This window comes from Cherax quadricarinatus, chromosome 42 (genome assembly GCF_038502225.1).
Source record: "Cherax quadricarinatus isolate ZL_2023a chromosome 42, ASM3850222v1, whole genome shotgun sequence".
Taxonomy (NCBI): domain Eukaryota; kingdom Metazoa; phylum Arthropoda; class Malacostraca; order Decapoda; family Parastacidae; genus Cherax; species Cherax quadricarinatus.
Genome location: NC_091333.1, coordinates 12,754,382 through 12,773,341, shown reverse-complemented (window position 1 = coordinate 12,773,341; position 18,960 = coordinate 12,754,382).

The window sequence follows — 18,960 nt, the reverse complement described above, 5'->3', positions numbered from 1 at the left end:
TCATCTGCTGAGGACGCGGTTAACCTCCAAGAAGATATAAACAAAGTTTTCCAGTGGGCAACGGTAAACAATATGATGTTCAATGAGGACAAATTCCAACTACTCCGTTATGGAAAACTGGAGGAGATAATAACTAGAACAGAGTATACTACTGACTCCGGCCATACAATAGAGCAGAAAAATAATGTAAGGGACCTGGGAGTAGTAATGTCTGAGGATCTCACTTTCAAGGATCACAACAGTGCCACGATCGCACGTGCAAAGAAAATGATAGGATGGATAATGAGAACTTTCAAAACGAGAGATGCCAAGCCCATGATGATCCTTTTCAAATCACTTGTTCTCTCTAGGCTGGAATACTGCTGTACATTAACATCTCCATACAAAGCAGGTGAAATCGCAGATCTAGAGAGTGTACAGAGATCCTTTACTGCACGTATAAGTTCTGTCAAGCACCTTAACTACTGGGAACGCTTGGAAGCACTTGACTTGTACTCGTTGGAACGCAGGAGGGAGAGATATATCATAATCTACACTTGGAAAATCTTGGAAGGAATGGTCCCAAATCTGCACACAAATATCACTCCCTACGAAAGTAAAAGACTGGGCAGGCGATGCAAAATGCCGCCAATAAAAAGTAGGGGCGCCATTGGTACACTAAGAGAAAACACCATAAGTGTCCGGGGCCCAAAACTGTTCAACAGCCTCCCATCAAGCATTAGGGGAATTGCCAATAAACCCCTGGCTGCCTTCGAGAGAGAGCTGGACAGATACCTAAAGTCGGTGCCGGATCAGCCGGGCTGTGGCTCGTACGTCGGACTGCGTGCGGCCAGCAGTAACAGCCTAGTTGATCAGGCCCTGATCCATCGGGAGGCCTGGTCATGGACCGCGCCGCGGGGGCGTTGATCCCCGGAATAACCTCCAGGTAACCTCCAGGTAACCACACAGTCAACGCCAACAGAGTCACCACCACACAATCACAACCACACAGTCACTACCACACAGTCACCACCACAGTCACTACCACACGTAAGGCTTTCGATAGAGTTCCACATCAGAGGCTATTGAGGAAACTTAAGGCACACGGAATAGGAGAATTTTTTTCCTAGGTAGAGGCATGGCTGACAAATAGGCAGCAGAGAGTTTGCATAAATGGGGAGAAATCAGAATGGGGGCACGTCACAAGCGGTGTTCCTCAGGGGTCAGTGTTGGGCCCCTTGTTCACAATTTACATAAACGACATAGATGAGGGAATAAATAGCGACATAAGCAAATTTGCTGATGACACCAAAATAGGCCGTCAAATTCATTACAAAGAGGACACTAGAGCACTCCAGGATGATTTGAATAGACTGATGCAATGGTCGGAGAAGTGGCAGATGCAGTTTAATATTGACAAATGCAAAGTTCTAAATGTTGGACAGGAAAATAACCATGCAACATATACACTAAATAATGTAGATCTTAATACTACCGATTGCGAAAAGGATTTACGGGTTCTGATTAGCAGTGATCTAAAACCAAGACAACAGTGCATTAGTGTTCGCAATAAAGCTAACAGAATTCTTGGCTTCATATCTAGAAGTATAAATAATAGAAGTCCTCAGGTTGTTCTTCAACTCTATATATCCTTGGTTAGGCCTCATTTAGACTATGCTGCTCAGTTCTGGTCACCGTATTACAGAATGGATATAAATGCTCTGGAAAACGTACAGAGGAGGATGACAAAGATGATCCCATGTATCAGAAATCTCCCCTATGAGGATAGACTGAGGGCCCTGAATCTGCACTCTCTCGAAAGGCGTAGAATTAGGCGAGATATGATCGAGGTGTATAATGGAAGACAGGAATAAATAAAGGGGATGTAAATAGCGTGCTGAAAATTTCCAGCCTGTCACCCCCAACACTGTTACCACTACACAGTCACCACCAAGACAGTCAACACCACACAGTCACCACCAACACAGTCACCACCACACAGTCACCACCAACACAATCACCACCACACAGTCGCCACAAACACAGTCACCACCACACAGTCACCACCACACAGTCACCACCACACAGTCACCACCAACACAATCACAACCACACGGTCACCACCAACACAGTCACCACCACACAATCACCATCACACAGTCACCACCAACACAGTCACCACCACACAGTCACCAACACACAGTCGCCACCAACACAGTCTCCACCACTCAGTCACGACCATCACACAGTCACCACCACACAGTCACCAACACAGTCACCACCACACAATCACCACCACAGTCACAACCAACACAGTCTCCACAACACAGTCACCACCACACAGTCACCACTACACAGTCACCACCACACAGTCACCACCACACAGTCACCACCACACAGTACACACAACCAAGGAAGAAGTGAAGAGGCTTCTGAGTGAGCTAGATACCTCACAGGCGATGGGGCCGGATAACATCTCTCCATGGGTCCTGAGAGAAGGAGCAGAGGCGCTATGTATACCCCTAACAACAATAATATTTAACACATTTATCGAAACAGGGAGATTACATGAGGTATGGAAGACAACAAATGTAGTCCCAATTTTTAAAACAGGAGACAGATATGAAGCACTAGACTATAGACCTGTGTCACTAATATGTACAGTATGCAAAAGTCATGGAGAAGATTATCAGGAGAAGAGTGGTGGAACACCTAGAAACGAATGATCTCATCAACAGCAGCCAACATGGTTTCAGGGATTGGAGATCCTGTGTCACAAACCTACTGGAGTTCTATGACAGAGTGACAGGAGTAAGACAAGAGAGAGAGGGGTGGGTAGATTGCATTTTCTTGAACTGTAAGAAGGGGTTTGACACAGTCCCATACAAGAGGTTAGTGCAAAAACTGGAGGACCAGGCAGGGATAACAGGGAAGGCACTACAATGGATAAGAGAATACTTGTCAGGAAGACAGCAGCGAGTCATGGTACGTGGCGAGGTGTCAGAGTGGACAATTGGCAGTCCTAGGACCAGTGCTGTTTCTGGTATTTGTGAATGACATAAGGGAAGGAATAGACTCCGAAGTGTCCCTGTTTGCAGATGATGTGAAGTTGATGAGGAGAATTCATTCGGACGAAGACCAGGCAGAACTACAAAGGGATCTGGAGAGGCTGCAGAAATGGTCCAGCAATTGGTTCCTGGAGTTCAACCCGACCAAGTGCAAAGTCATGAAGACTGGGGAAGGGCAAAGAAGACTGAAGACGGAGTACAGGTTAGGGGGCCCAGAGACTACAAACTTCACTCAAGGAAAAAGATCTTCGGGTGAGTATAACACCAGGCACATCTGAGGCGCACATCAACCAAATAATTGCCGCAGCATACGGGCGCCTGACAAACTTATGAACAGCATTCCGACATCTTAACAAGGAATCGTTCAGGACCCTGTACACCGTGTACGTTAGACCCATATTGGAGTATGCGGCGCAAGTTTGGAACCCACACCTAGCCAAGCACGTAAAGAAACTAGAGAAAGTGCAAAGGTTTGCAACGAGACTAGTCCCAGAGCTAAGGGGTATGTCCCACGAGGAGAGGTTAAGGGAAATCAACCTGACGACACTGGAGGACAGGAGAGATAGGGGGGACATGATAACGACATACAAAATACTAAGAGGAATTGACAAGGTGGACAAAGACAGGATGTTCCAGAGATGGGACACAGCAACAAGGGGACAAAGTTGGAAGTTGAAGACACAGATGAATCACGGGGATGTTAGGAATTATTTCTTCAGTCACAGAGTAGTCAGGAAGTGGAATAGTTTGGGAAGCGATGTAGTGGAGGCTGGATCCATACACAGCTTTAAAGAGAGGTATGATAAAGCTCATGGTTCAGGGAGAGTGACCCAGTAGTGACCAGTGAAGAGGCGGGGGCCAGGAGCTATGACTCAATCCCTGCAACCACAACTAGGTGAGTACACAGTCACCACCACACAGTCACCACCACACAGTCAACACCAACAGTCACCACCAACACAGTCACCACAAGCAGTCACCACCAACACAGTCACCACCAACACAGTCACCACCACAGTCACCACCACAGAGTCACCACCACAGAGTCACCACCACAGACTCACCACCACACAGTCACTACCAATCACCACCGACACAGTCATTACCACACAGTCACAACCAACACAGTCACCACTACACAGTCACCAGCAACACAGTCACCATCAACACAGTCACCAGCAACACAGTCACCAGCAACACAGTCACCAGCAACACAGTCACCAGCAACACAGTCACCAGCAACACAGTCACCACCACACAGTCACCACCAGCACAGTCACCACCAACACAGTCAACACCAACACAGTCACCATCACATTGTCACCACCACACAGTTACCACCAACACAGTTACCACCAACGCAGTCACAATCACACAGTCACCACCACAAAGTCACCACCAAGACAGTCATCACCAACACAGTCACCACTAACACAGTCACCACCACACAGTCACCACCATTCACCACTAACACAGTCACCACCAACACATTCACCACCAACACAGTCACCACCAACACAGTAACCACCACACAGTTACCACCAACACAGTTACCACCAACGCAGTCACAATCACACAGTCACCACCACAAAGTCACCACCAAGACAGTCATCACCAACACAGCCACCACCAACACAGTCACCACTAACACAGTCACCACCAACACAGTCACCACCAACACAGTCACCACCAACACAGTCACCACCAACACAGTCACCACCAACACAGTCACCACAAACACAGTCACCACGACACAGTCATCACCACAGAGTCACCAGCACAGTCACCAGCACAGAGTCACCACCACAGTCACCACCACAGAGTCACCACCACAGAGTCACCACCACACAGCACCAACATAGTCACCACCACACAGTCACCATCAACACAGTCACCACCAACACAGTCACCACCAACACAGTCACCACAAACACAGTCACCTCCAACACAGTAACCACCAACACAGTCACCAACAACACAATCACCACCAACACAGTCATCACCAACACAGTCATCACCAACATAGTCACCGCCAACACAGTCACCACCAACACAGTCACCACCAACATAGTCACCTCCAACACAGTCACCACCAACACAGTAACCACCAACACAGTCACCACCAACACAGTCTCCACCAACACAGTCACCACCAACACAGTCACCAACAACACAGTCACCACCAACACAGTCACCACCAACACAGTCATCACCAACACAGTCATCACCAACACAGTCACCACCAACACAGTCACCACCAACACAGTCACCACCAACACAGTCACCACCAACACAGTTACCACCAACACAGTCACCACCAACACAGTCACCACCAACACAGTCATCACCAACACAGTCATCACCAACACAGTCACCACCAACACAGTCACCACCAACACAGTTACCAACAACACAGTCACCACCAACACAGTCACCACCAACACAGTCACCACCAACACAGTCACCACCAATACAGTCACCACCAACACAGTCACCACCAACACAGTCACCACCAACACAGTCACCACCAACACAGTCACCACCAACACAATCACCACCAACACAGTCACCACCAACACAGTCACCACCAACACAGTCTCCACCAACACAGTCACCACCAACACAGTCTCCACCAACACAGTCACCACCAACACAGTCACCACCAACACAGTCACCACCAACACAGTCTCCACCAACACAGTCACCACCAACACAGTCTCCACCAACACAGTCACCACCAACACAGTAACCTCCAACACAGTCACCACCAACACAGTCACCACCAACACAGTCACCACCAACACAGTCACCAACAACACAGTCACCACCAACACAGTCATCACCAACACAGTCATCACCAACACAGTCACCACCAACACAGTCACCACCAACACAGTCACCACCAACACAGTCACCACCAACACAGTCACCACCAACACAGTCACCACCAACACAGTTACCACCAACACAGTCATCACCAACACAGTCATCACCAACACAGTCACCACCAACACAGTCACCACCAACACAGTCACCACCAACACAGTCACCACCATCACAGTCACCACCAACACAGTCACTACCAACACAGTCACCACCAACACAGTCACTACCAACACAGTCACCACCAACACAGTCACCACCAACACAGTCACCACCATCACAGTCACCACCAACACAGTCACTACCAACACAGTCACCACCAACACAGTCACCACCAACACAGTCACCACCAACACAGTCACCACCAACACAGTCTCCACCAACACAGTCACCACCAACACAGTCACCACCAACACAGTCACCACCAACACAGTCACCACCAACACAGTCTCCACCAACACAGTCACCAGTAACACAGTCACCACCAACACAGTCACCACCAACACAGTCTCCACCAACACAGTCACCACCAACACAGTCACCACCAACACAGTCACCACCAACACAGTCACCACCAACACAGTCACCACCAACACAGTCACCACCAACACAGTCACCACCAACACAGTCACCACCAACACAGTCACCACCAACACAGCCACCACCAACACAGTCACCACCAACACAGTCACCACCAACACAGTCACCACCAACACAGTCACCACCAACACAGTCACCACCAACACAGTCACCACCAACACAGTCACCACCAACACAGTCACCACCAACACAGTCACCACCAACACAGTCACCACCAACACAGTCACCACCAACACAGTCTCCACCAACACAGTCACCACCAACACAGTCACCACCAACACAGTCACCACCAACACAGTCACCACCAACACAGTCACCACCAACACAGTCACCACCAACACAGTCACCACTAACACAGTCACCACCAACACAGTCACCACCAACACAGACACCACCAACACAGTCACCACCAACACAGTCACCACCAACACAGTCACCACCAACACAGTCTCCCTGTTATTAAATAACTGCTTTCCAAAACTATTCCATTTACTTTTCCCAGTACTAACTTTCCAGCGTTGTTTTCTGCACGTAAGTTTCTCCCGCTATATTTTCACTTTTTTTTACAATGTTTATAAAACTTTTACGCTTCGCGACTGTTTTATTTAACGTTCAGTTTTATCAAGAGTTTTACGTTTTTTGTTATTGAAATCAGAAAATTCACCCTAATATGTGTTTTAAAATATTAATTTGTGTTTCCCTACCATAACCTTAATACCCTCCCTTAATCTCCCTATCTTAATACCCTCCCTTAACCTCTCTACCTTAATACCCTCCCTTAACCTCTCTACCTTAATACCCTCCCTTAACCTCCCTACCTTAATACCCTCCCTTAACCTCTCTACCTTAATACCCTCCCTTAACCTCCCTACCTTAATACCCTCCCTTAACCTCTCTACCTTAATACCCTCCCTTAACCTCCCTACCTTAATACCCTCCCTTAACCTCCCTACCTTAATACCCTCCCTTAACCTCCCTACCTTAATACCCTCCCTTAACCACTATACCTTAATACCCTCCCTTAACCTCTCTACCTTAATACCCTCCCTTAACCTCCCTACCTTAATACCCTACCTTAACCTCCCTACCTTAATGCCCTCCCTTAACCTCTCTACCTTAATACCCTCCCTTAACCTCCCTACCTTAATACCCTACCTTAACCTCTCTACCTTAATACCCTCCCTTAATCTCCCTATCTTAATACCCTCCCTTAACCTCTCTACCTTAATACCCTCCCTTAATCTCCCTATCTTAATACCCTCCCTTAACCTCTCTACCTTAATACCCTCCCTTAATCTCCCTACCTTAATACCCTCCCTTAACTTCCCTACCTTAATAACCTCCCTACCTAAATAACCTCCCTATTTTAATAACGTCCCTACCTTAATTCCCTCCCTTAACCTCCCTACCTTAATACTCTCCCTTAACCTCCCTTCCTTCATACTCTCCCTACCTTAACAGCCTCCCTACCCTAATACCCTCCTTACCTTAATAACCTCCCTACCTTAATACCTTCCTTACCTTAACAACCTCCCTACCTTAATACCCTCCTTACCTTAACAACCTCCCTACCTTAATACCTTCCTTACCTTAAACAACCTCCCTACCTTAACACCCTCCCTAACTTAACCCCCCTACCTTAATACCATTCTATTTACCCTCCTCCCAAAATGCACCAGGAGTATTAAATGTTCTCTTTTCAACGTTTATTTTTCCCTCGCCATCTCGCTGCCAGACGTATCGCAGGGGATTTTGGGGGGTCAACGCCCCCTACGGCCTGGTCCCTGACCAGGCCTCGTATCACATAACTTTTTTTTCTAATTTGTTTCTTTGTGGTGAAATACAGACTTTTATGCCTTTCTGTTATTCAACCGAACTTAGGTAGATTTAAGTTAGGCTAAATTAAAAGACAGAGAAATCGACGTGGAGAGTAAGAAACGTTTAAAAACTGACGTTTTAAAATGAAAATGGGTTGGTAAACCTTCTCTGATATATCTCATACCTTCCCCCTATTATACCTTTTTTTCTCGCCACTCGAACCTCTCCCTCCCATATCTTCTCCCCTACACACCCGTCCACAGTTCCCCCACAAAAGCCTAAAAAAGTTTCCCAACCTGTAATTGGAAAAAAGGGGGTGTGAGGAGTCTTTGTTTCGGGCCAATTTACATTTGTGAATGGAAGCGAATAGCGTGAAATTGAACAGAAATTATGCGCGAGGCCAAATTTGCAAGTTTAAATGACTCCAAGTTCCAAGTCCAGTTATTGATTATTGTGATATTAAGTACACACACACAAGCACACACACACACACACACACACACACACACACACACACACACACACACACACACACACACACATCTCCACCAGGCCAAGGGTCTATCGATGACAAGTGCTTTTGATAACTAATAACAACTACTACTACACATAAAAACACTGAGATATAAGAATGTTAGAATGTGATTTTCAGTCTCAAAGTCGCTGGAGATTGACGTGAGTCGCTCTAGCAAGTCGTAGAGTCAAAGTCAATACATGCTAAGACCCAAATTCGTGTAGTACAGTACAGCTAGCGCAGCTTTATGGTACTAGTAATAAAAGGCTAATTTACAACTTGAACCCGGCACTAATAATCTATTATACACCAACAAACCATGAGTATAATAACCACCGACCTACATTAATTACCCACCAGTGTACTGCATTATTAAAACTCATTAAATCTCCTGTACCTACCCTATCACACGCTTAATGACCAGACACTCATATGCGTGTATGAGCGTATTGATCCTCACTTCAAGGTAGAGTAATTTACGACGTCAAATCAATATTCACTAAGGAGGTGGTATGGCTCCCTCCGCCATGAATTAATCACTGTCATTTGCGGCACAGAGGCCACAGAGACCACTGTATATGATATGACTGGCACCGAGAAATAGACGAATGAGATTATTCTTATCATTGTTAACATAGAGGCTATACACGTTAAAATTAATTGACTGTTTACAAAAGCTGTCACCAAAAATATATTGGGAGAATTTGCGGCCATTAAACACATGAATGACCGGAAATGAACAGGAGGAACACAGTTGTTAATAAATGATGTGTAAACAGCTTCTCAGGAAAATGGTATGGAATCAAGGGAAAATTTGTCAATTAAAAAAAGTATTGGGGAATATAGGAAGGAATTTAGAACGCCATGATGGGCTTGTATGGTTTAAGACAGCCCGATTATGTTATTTAAACCTGCGAGCACCTCACAGCGTGCGCCTTGTGTTGTCCCGTTGAGGTTCTGCAATCACCAGTCAACTGATTTCCATTGTCAAGCATATTGGACGTTACTTCCCATGAAACTGTTTACCTGGAGTTTACCTGGAGAGAGTTCCGGGGGTCAACGCCCCCGCGGCCCGGTCTGATTTATTTCATGACATTGTGAACTATGTACCTCTCTGGAAAGAACCTGAGAACCTGCAAAAGCTTTCGTGTGCACCTGAACTTTGGGGCTGAACAATAAAGCTACATAAGTGGTAAGTACCCACTTACAGCAAGAGCAGAGCTTTTCTTAAACACGTTTCACACATAAGAAGCTTTATCACACTTGAGAGAACGGATCGACAGAAAAAATCCTAATCTCATGTTGTCTCATCACCTTTACAAAACACCTCAAATTTTCTCCATTACACGGTGTTTTTTCTTCATTTAAAATACACCTGCACACAACACCTACCTTAACCCTCTACACACCACACAACACCTACCTTAACCCTCTACACACCTACCCTATTCTATACACCTTCCTCAGTCTCCACTACACACCCACATCAATACCATACACTCATATACAACGCTCGCATCATAATATCAATAAGGAAATGCTCTGTTTATAAGGTACCATACTCGCAAACACATAAAATTTAACAATGAACCAAAGAGAATAAAGAAAATTAGTAGCGCGCTGAGGTGTCGCGAGTTAAGACCTGCCCAACATGGGTCGGTAAACCTGCTGTCGTGTTCCTGTAATATTCTTTATTTTGCAAGCTCTTAAGAACGTCACTTATTTATGACAGAGAATAACGGTAAGAACTTTCCTAATATGAGTCTCAACCCTCCTGCAGTGTTCCTCCATTATTATACTCTATTTAATATCGTCAACTGCAAAGAAACCTGTAAGAAAGCAATAGGAAAATCGGTGGGACTGGTGGACAGAAAAAGTCACCAATGTAAGTGAATCAGTGGAATCGTCGTTTACTGTACCATTGTAAGTATAGGAGGGTCGTTTTCCCCTAGCGTGTCCATGCTTCATTATTTCCTACCATTTTTTTTTTTTGGCCTTTTGTAATGTTAAACAGCAGTGTGGTGAGAGGGGTGTAGGACACGTGAAGCGGCCCCACAGGACACAAGAGGCACGTAGGATACATGAAACAGCACTGCAGGACACACTAGGCACGTATGACACGTAAAAGAGGACAGCAAGACAGGAGGTACGTCACAGGTATGGCACCAGGCTGCCCATTCTTTCAGTTATCTGTTAACTGTTAATGAGTCTGGGGATTATCGCGACTTGATAACAGTCTAAAACGGACCGAAACGTTTATATTATGGCGACTTGATAATAGTAAAAAACGCACCGAAACGTTTAGTTTTCTCTCTAATTTGTGGATTAGTTGTGAATTCTAACATAACGTCAACACTGTGCGTAATGTAAGAAGATATGTTTCAATTATAATTTACATATCAGAGCTGAGCATACATTGCCTGCCACTTACGGCCAGGTGTATATTTCATGCCACGCTAAATGAACCTTACGTTGGCTGGAAATTCTGCTAATTAAACCGAATTACTTATTCCGGGACAAACTTGCTCTCACGTGGAGGCTGGAGGCGGCCTCCACGTAACCTCTGGAGTTGATGCGATGTCCAACAACACCACCATCCACTAACACTTCCACAAATATCTACTTCCACTGTCATCAACATCGCTAGTATTACCACCGTCATCACCGCAATTTTTGTCACAGGTACGGCCGCCACAGTCACTACCAATAACACAACAGTCATTACCACCACACACCACCACCACCACACACTACCACCACACACTACCACCACACACTACCACCACCACCACCACCACACACCACACACCACCACTACACACCACCATACCACCACCACACACCACCACCACACACCACCACCACACACCACCACTACACACCACAAAACCACCACCACACACCACCACCACACACCACAGGCAATAGCTGAACAAACACAAGTAGTGAGTGTAGACTAGTCAGCTTCCCAACAGTCTCCTTATTACTGGCTGGCGGGGATTGAATACCTTGCTACCTCGGGTTTAATTAGGCTCCCGAGGTTTACAGGTTTAACCCGATGCAGTGCAATGGGCTCAGACCAATTAGGGAAGCACCAGGGTTTATTTTGCTTCGTCAACTTGAGGCTAAAAAATGTGGTTTCTCAACCTTGTTGATATATTACCCTCTTATTACTGTGAATAATCGCTATTCAGTGAGTCTGTAATGTTATGATGGATATATTGTGAGTGAACGGTAGTTGAGTGGGTGGTAGTGGGGGTGAGGTAAGGTGTGATGGTGGTGTGGTAGTGGGGGTGAGGTGGGATGGAACTGTTGTTCTGGTAGTGGTGGCGGGTTGTGGAGGGTGGTGGTGGGGTAGTTGTGATGGAGGTGTTGTAATCTATGTGGATTTGTATTGGTAGTGGGGTTAAAATGGTGGGGTTGTGTGGTTATAATTGTGATGGGGTTGTGCTGTTGGTGTGAATGAGGGTGTTGGTGGGATGGTAGTGGTGGTAGTTCTACCAGTTGTGGTGGTGGTGGTAGTACTACCAGTGGTGGTGGTGGTAGTACTACCAGTGGTGGTGGTGGTAGTACTACCAGCGGTGGTGGTGGTACTACTACCAGCTGTGGTGGTGGTGGTAGTATTACCAGTTGTGGTGGTGGTAGTACTACCAGTGGTGGTGGTGGAGGTAGTACTACCAGTGATGGTGGTAGTACTATCAGCGGTGGTGGTGGTAGTACTACCAGTTGTGGTGGTGGTGGTAGTATTACCAGCGGTGGTGGTGGTGGTAGAACTACAAGTGGTGGTGGTAGTACTACCAGTGGTGGTGGAGGTGGTGGTAGTACTACCAGCGGTGGTGGTGGTAGTACTACCAGCGGTGGTGGTGGTAGTACTACCAGCGGTGGTGGTGGTAGCATTACCAGCGGTGGTGGTGGTAGTACTACCAGCGGTGGTGGTGGTAGTACTACCAGTGGTGGTGGTGGTAGAACTACAAATGGTGGTGGTGGTAGTACTACCAGTGATGGTGGTGGTGGTGGTAGTACTACCAGTGATGGTGGTGGTGTTGGTAGTGCTACCAGTGGTGGTGGTAGAACTACCAGTGGTGGTGGTAGTACTACCAGTGGTGGTGGTAGTGCAACCAGTGGTGGTGGTAGAACTACCAGTGGTGGTGGTAGTACTACCAGTGGTGGTGGTGGTGGTAGTACTACCAGTGGTGGTGGTAGAACTACCAGTGGTAGTGCTAGAACTACCAGTGATGGTGGTAGTACTACCAGTGGTGGTGGTAGAACTACCAGTGGTGGTAGTACTACCAGTGGTGGTCGTGGTGGTAGTAGTACTACCAGTGGCGGTGGTAGAACTACAAGTGGTGGTGGTGGTAGTACTACCAGCGGTGGCGGTGGTAGTATTACCAGCGGTGGTGATGGTAGTACTACCAGTGGTGGTGGTGGTAGAACTACAAATGGTGGTGGTGGTAGTACTACCAGTGGTGTTGGTGGTGTTGGTAGTACTACCAGTGGTGGTGGTAGAACTACCAGTGGTGGTGGTAGAACTACCAGTGGTGGTGGTAGTACAACCAGTGGTGGTGGTAGAACTACCAGTGGTGGTGGTAGAACTACCAGTGGTGGTGGTAGTACTACCAGTGGTGGTGGTAGAACTACCAGTGGTGGTGGTAGAACTACCAGTGGTGGTGGTAGTACTATCAGTGGTGGTAGAACAACCAGTGGTGATGGTAGAACTACCAGTGGTGGTGGTAGAACCAGTGGTGGTGGTAGTACAACTGGTGGTTGTAGAACCAGTGGTGGTGGTGGTGGTAGAACTACCAGTGGTGGTGGTAGTACTACCAGTGGTGGTGGTAGAACTACCAGTGGTGGTGGTAGAACTACCAGTGGTGGTGGTAGTACAACCAGTGGTGGTTGTAGAACTACCAGTGGTGGTGGTAGTACTACCAATGGTGGTGGTAGTACTACCAGCGGTGGTGGTTGAACTACCAGTGGTGGAGGTAGTGGGTGTATAATTTAACATGGTGTATATTTTAGTGTTGTATTCCCAAGCGTCTATAACTAACATTAGATTTACCACCGTCTGTTGTATGCAATATCTGACCCTTTGAAAAAATTTTTTGCACTCGTCCCATTACACGCCGTCAGGAGACCAGTGTATATTATCATCATCAAACAAATTGTAAACATCATATACACTGCTTTGGAGATCCATGATTATTATTATTATTATTATTATTATTATTATTATTATTATTATTATTATTATTATTATTATTATTATTATTAGAAAATGATAAATCAGTAGAGGTCATTCAGTGCCCGAGGAATTTGTAATTATTAAATTAATTATTGTTAACGGTCGAAAGAACTGAGTCAATAAGAAATATATTACCGAAGCTTAATGGAATAAATCTGTCACAACGCATACAAATATTTTGCCTACAGAGAAACGCTGCTGTAAACCGCTATATTCTTTTACGTTTAGTTGCCTGCGGTACAGACCCCGCCAGTCAGCAGCCATAGTTCACAGACATAACAAAAGCAAAATTGTGTTTCGGCGTCTCCCTCAGCAGCCTGGTGAGCTAGAAGCTGTGGCACAAGGTGGTGTTACTCCAGGTCATAACGTGTCTCAGAAGCTGTGGCACAAGGTGGTGTTACTCCAGGTCAAAACGTGTCTCAGAAGCTGTGGCACAAGGTGGTGTTACTCCAGGTCATAACGTGTCTCAGAAGCTGTGGCACAAGGTGGTGTTACTCCAGGTCATAACGTGTCTCAGAAGCTGTGGCACAAGGTGGTGTTACTCCAGGTCATAACGTGTCTCAGAAGCTGTGGCACAAGGTGGTGTTACTCCAGGTCATAACGTGTCTCAGAAGCTGTGGCACAAGGTGGTGTTACTCCAGGTCATAACGTGTCTCAGAAGCTGTGGCACAAGGTGGTGTTACTCCAGGTCATAACGTGTCTCAGAAGCTGTGGCACAAGGTGGTGTTACTCCAGGTCATAACGTGTCTCAGAAGCTGTGGCACAAGGTGGTGTTACTCCAGGTCATAACGTGTCTCAGAAGCTGTGGCACAAGGTGGTGTTACTCCAGGTCATAACGTGTCTCAGAAGCTGTGGCACAAGGTGGTGTTACTCCAGGTCATAACGTGTCTCAGAAGCTGTGGCACAAGGTGGTGTTACTCCAGGTCATAACGTGTCTCAGAAGCTGTGGCACAAGGTGGTGTTACTCCAGGTCATAACGTGTCTCAGAAGCTGTGCCACAAGGTGGTGTTACTCCAGGTCATAACGTGTCTCAGAAGCTGTGGCACAAGGTGGTGTTACTCCAGGTCATAACGTGTCTCAGAAGCTGTGCCACAAGGTGGTGTTACTCCAAGTCATAACGTGTCTCAGAAGCTGTGCCACAAGGTGGTGTTACTCCAAGGTCATAACGTGTCTCAGAAGCTGTGCCACAAGGTGGTGTTACTCCAGGTCATAACGTGTCTCAGAAGCTGTGGCACAAGGTGGTGTTACTCCAGGTCATAACGTGTCTCAGAAGCTGTGGCACAAGGTGGTGTTACTCCAGGTCATAACGTGTCTCAGAAGCTGTGCCACAAGGTGGTGTTACTCCAGGTCATAACGTGTCTCAGAAGCTGTGGCACAAGGTGGTGTTACTCCAGGTCATAACGTGTCTCAGAAGCTGTGGCACAAGGTGGTGTTACTCCAGGTCATAACGTGTCTCAGAAGCTGTGGCACAAGGTGGTGTTACTCCAGGTCATAACGTGTCTCAGAAGCTGTGGCACAAGGTGGTGTTACTCCAGGTCATAACGTGTCTCAGAAGCTGTGGCACAAGGTGGTGTTACTCCAGGTCATAACGTGTCTCAGAAGCTGTGGCACAAGGTGGTGTTACTCCAGGTCATAACGTGTCTCAGAAGCTGTGGCACAAGGTGGTGTTACTCCAGGTCATAACGTGTCTCAGAAGCTGTGGCACAAGGTGGTGTTACTCCAGGTCATAACGTGTCTCAGAAGCTGTGGCACAAGGTGGTGTTACTCCAGGTCATAACGTGTCTCAGAAGCTGTGCCACAAGGTGGTGTTACTCCAGGTCATAACGTGTCTCAGAAGCTGTGCCACAAGGTGGTGTTACTCCAGGTCATAACGTGTCTCAGAAGCTGTGGCACAAGGTGGTGTTACTCCAGGTCATAACGTGTCTCAGAAGCTGTGGCACAAGGTGGTGTTACTCCAGGTCATAACGTGTCTCAGAAGCTGTGCCACAAGGTGGTGTTACTCCAGGTCATAACGTGTCTCAGAAGCTGTGCCACAAGGTGGTGTTACTCCAGGTCATAACGTGTCTCAGAAGCTGTGGCACAAGGTGGTGTTACTCCAGGTCATAACGTGTCTCAGAAGCTGTGCCACAAGGTGGTGTTACTCCAAGTCATAACGTGTCTCAGAAGCTGTGCCACAAGGTGGTGTTACTCCAAGTCATAACGTGTCTCAGAAGCTGTGCCACAAGGTGGTGTTACTCCAGGTCATAACGTGTCTCAGAAGCTGTGGCACAAGGTGGTGTTACTCCAGGTCATAACGTGTCTCAGAAGCTGTGGCACAAGGTGGTGTTACTCCAGGTCATAACGTGTCTCAGAAGCTGTGCCACAAGGTGGTGTTACTCCAGGTCATAACGTGTCTCAGAAGCTGTGGCACAAGGTGGTGTTACTCCAGGTCATAACGTGTCTCAGAAGCTGTGGCACAAGGTGGTGGTACTCCAGGTCATAACGTGTCTCAGAAGCTGTGGCACAAGGTGGTGTTACTCCAGGTCATAACGTGTCTCAGAAGCTGTGGCACAAGGTGGTGTTACTCCAGGTCATAACGTGTCTCAGAAGCTGTGGCACAAGGTGGTGTTACTCCAGGTCATAACGTGTCTCAGAAGCTGTGGCACAAGGTGGTGTTACTCCAGGTCATAACGTGTCTCAGAAGCTGTGGCACAAGGTGGTGTTACTCCAGGTCATAACGTGTCTCAGAAGCTGTGGCACAAGGTGGTGTTACTCCAGGTCATAACGTGTCTCAGAAGCTGTGGCACAAGGTGGTGTTACTCCAGGTCATAACGTGTCTCAGAAGCTGTGGCCACAAGGTGGTGTTACTCCAGGTCATAACGTGTCTCAGAAGCTGTGCCACAAGGTGGTGTTACTCCAGGTCATAACGTGTCTCAGAAGCTGTGGCACAAGGTGGTGTTACTCCAGGTCATAACGTGTCTCAGAAGCTGTGGCACAAGGTGGTGTTACTCCAGGTCATAACGTGTCTCAGAAGCTGTGCCACAAGGTGGTGTTACTCCAGGTCATAACGTGTCTCAGAAGCTGTGGCCACAAGGTGGTGTTACTCCAGGTCATAACGTGTCTCAGAAGCTGTGGCACAAGGTGGTGTTACTCCAGGTCATAACGTGTCTCAGAAGCTGTGGCACAAGGTGGTGTTACTCCAGGTCATACCGGGTCTCAGCAGCTGTGGCACAAGGTGGTGTTACTCCAGGTCATAACGTGTCTCAGAAGCTGTGGCCACAAGGTGGTGTTACTCCAGGTCATAACGTGTCTCAGAAGCTGTGGCACAAGGTGGTGTTACTCCAGGTCATAACGTGTCTCAGAAGCTGTGGCACAAGGTGGTGTTACTCCAGGTCATAACGTGTCTCAGAAGCTGTGGCACAAGGTGGTGTTACTCCAGGTCATAACGTGTCTCAGAAGCTGTGGCACAAGGTGGTGTTACTCCAGGTCATAACGTGTCTCAGAAGCTGTGGCACAAGGTGGTGTTACTCCAGGTCATAACGTGTCTCAGAAGCTGTGGCACAAGGTGGTGTTACTCCAGGTCATAACGTGTCTCAGAAGCTGTGGCACAAGGTGGTGTTACTCCAGGTCATAACGTGTCTCAGAAGCTGTGGCACAAGGTGGTGTTACTCCAGGTCATAACGTGTCTCAGAAGCTGTGGCACAAGGTGGTGTTACTCCAGGTCATAACGTGTCTCAGAAGCTGTGGCACAAGGTGGTGTTACTCCAGGTCATAACGTGTCTCAGAAGCTGTGGCACAAGGTGGTGTTACTCCAGGTCATAAACGTGTCTCAGAAGCTGTGGCACAAGGTGGTGTTACTCCAGGTCATAACGTGTCTCAGAAGCTGTGGCACAAGGTGGTGTTACTCCAGGTCATAACGTGTCTCAGAAGCTGTGGCACAAGGTGGTGTTACTCCAGGTCATAACGTGTCTCAGAAGCTGTGGCACAAGGTGGTGTTACTCCAGGTCATAACGTGTCTCAGAAGCTGTGGCACAAGGTGGTGTTACTCCAGGTCATAACGTGTCTCAGAAGCTGTGGCACAAGGTGGTGTTACTCCAGGTCATAACGTGTCTCAGAAGCTGTGGCACAAGGTGGTGTTACTCCAGGTCATAACGTGTCTCTGAAGCTGTGGCCCAAGGGGGGGTTACTCCAGGTCATAACGTGTCTCAGAAGCTGTGGCACAAGGTGGTGTTACTCCAGGTCATAACGTGTCTCAGAAGCTGTGGCACAAGGTGGTGTTACTCCAGGTCATAACGTGTCTCAGAAGCTGTGGCACAAGGTGGTGTTACTCCAGGTCATAACGTGTCTCAGAAGCTGTGCCACAAGGTGGTGTTACTCCAGGTCATAACGTGTCTCAGAAGCTGTGGTGTTACTCACATAACGTGTGAAGCTGTGGCACAAGGTGGTGTTACTCCAGGTCATAACGTGTCTCAGAAGCTGTGGCCACAAGGTGGTGTTACTCCAGGTCATAACGTGTCTCAGAAGCTGTGCCACAAGGTGGTGTTACTCCAGGTCATAACGTGTCTCAGAAGCTGTGGCACAAGGTGGTGTTACTCCAGGTCATAACGTGTCTCAGAAGCTGTGGCACAAGGTGGTGTTACTCCAGGTCATAACGTGTATCAGAAGCTGTGGCACAAGGTGGTGTTACTCCAGGTCATAACGTGTCTCAGAAGCTGTGGCACAAGGTGGTGTTACTCCAGGTCATAACGTGTCTCAGAAGCTGTGGCACAAGGTGGTGTTACTCCAGGTCATAACGTGTCTCAGAAGCTGTGGCACAAGGTGGTGTTACTCCAGGTCATAACGTGTCTCAGAAGCTGTGGCACAAGGTGGTGTTACTCCAG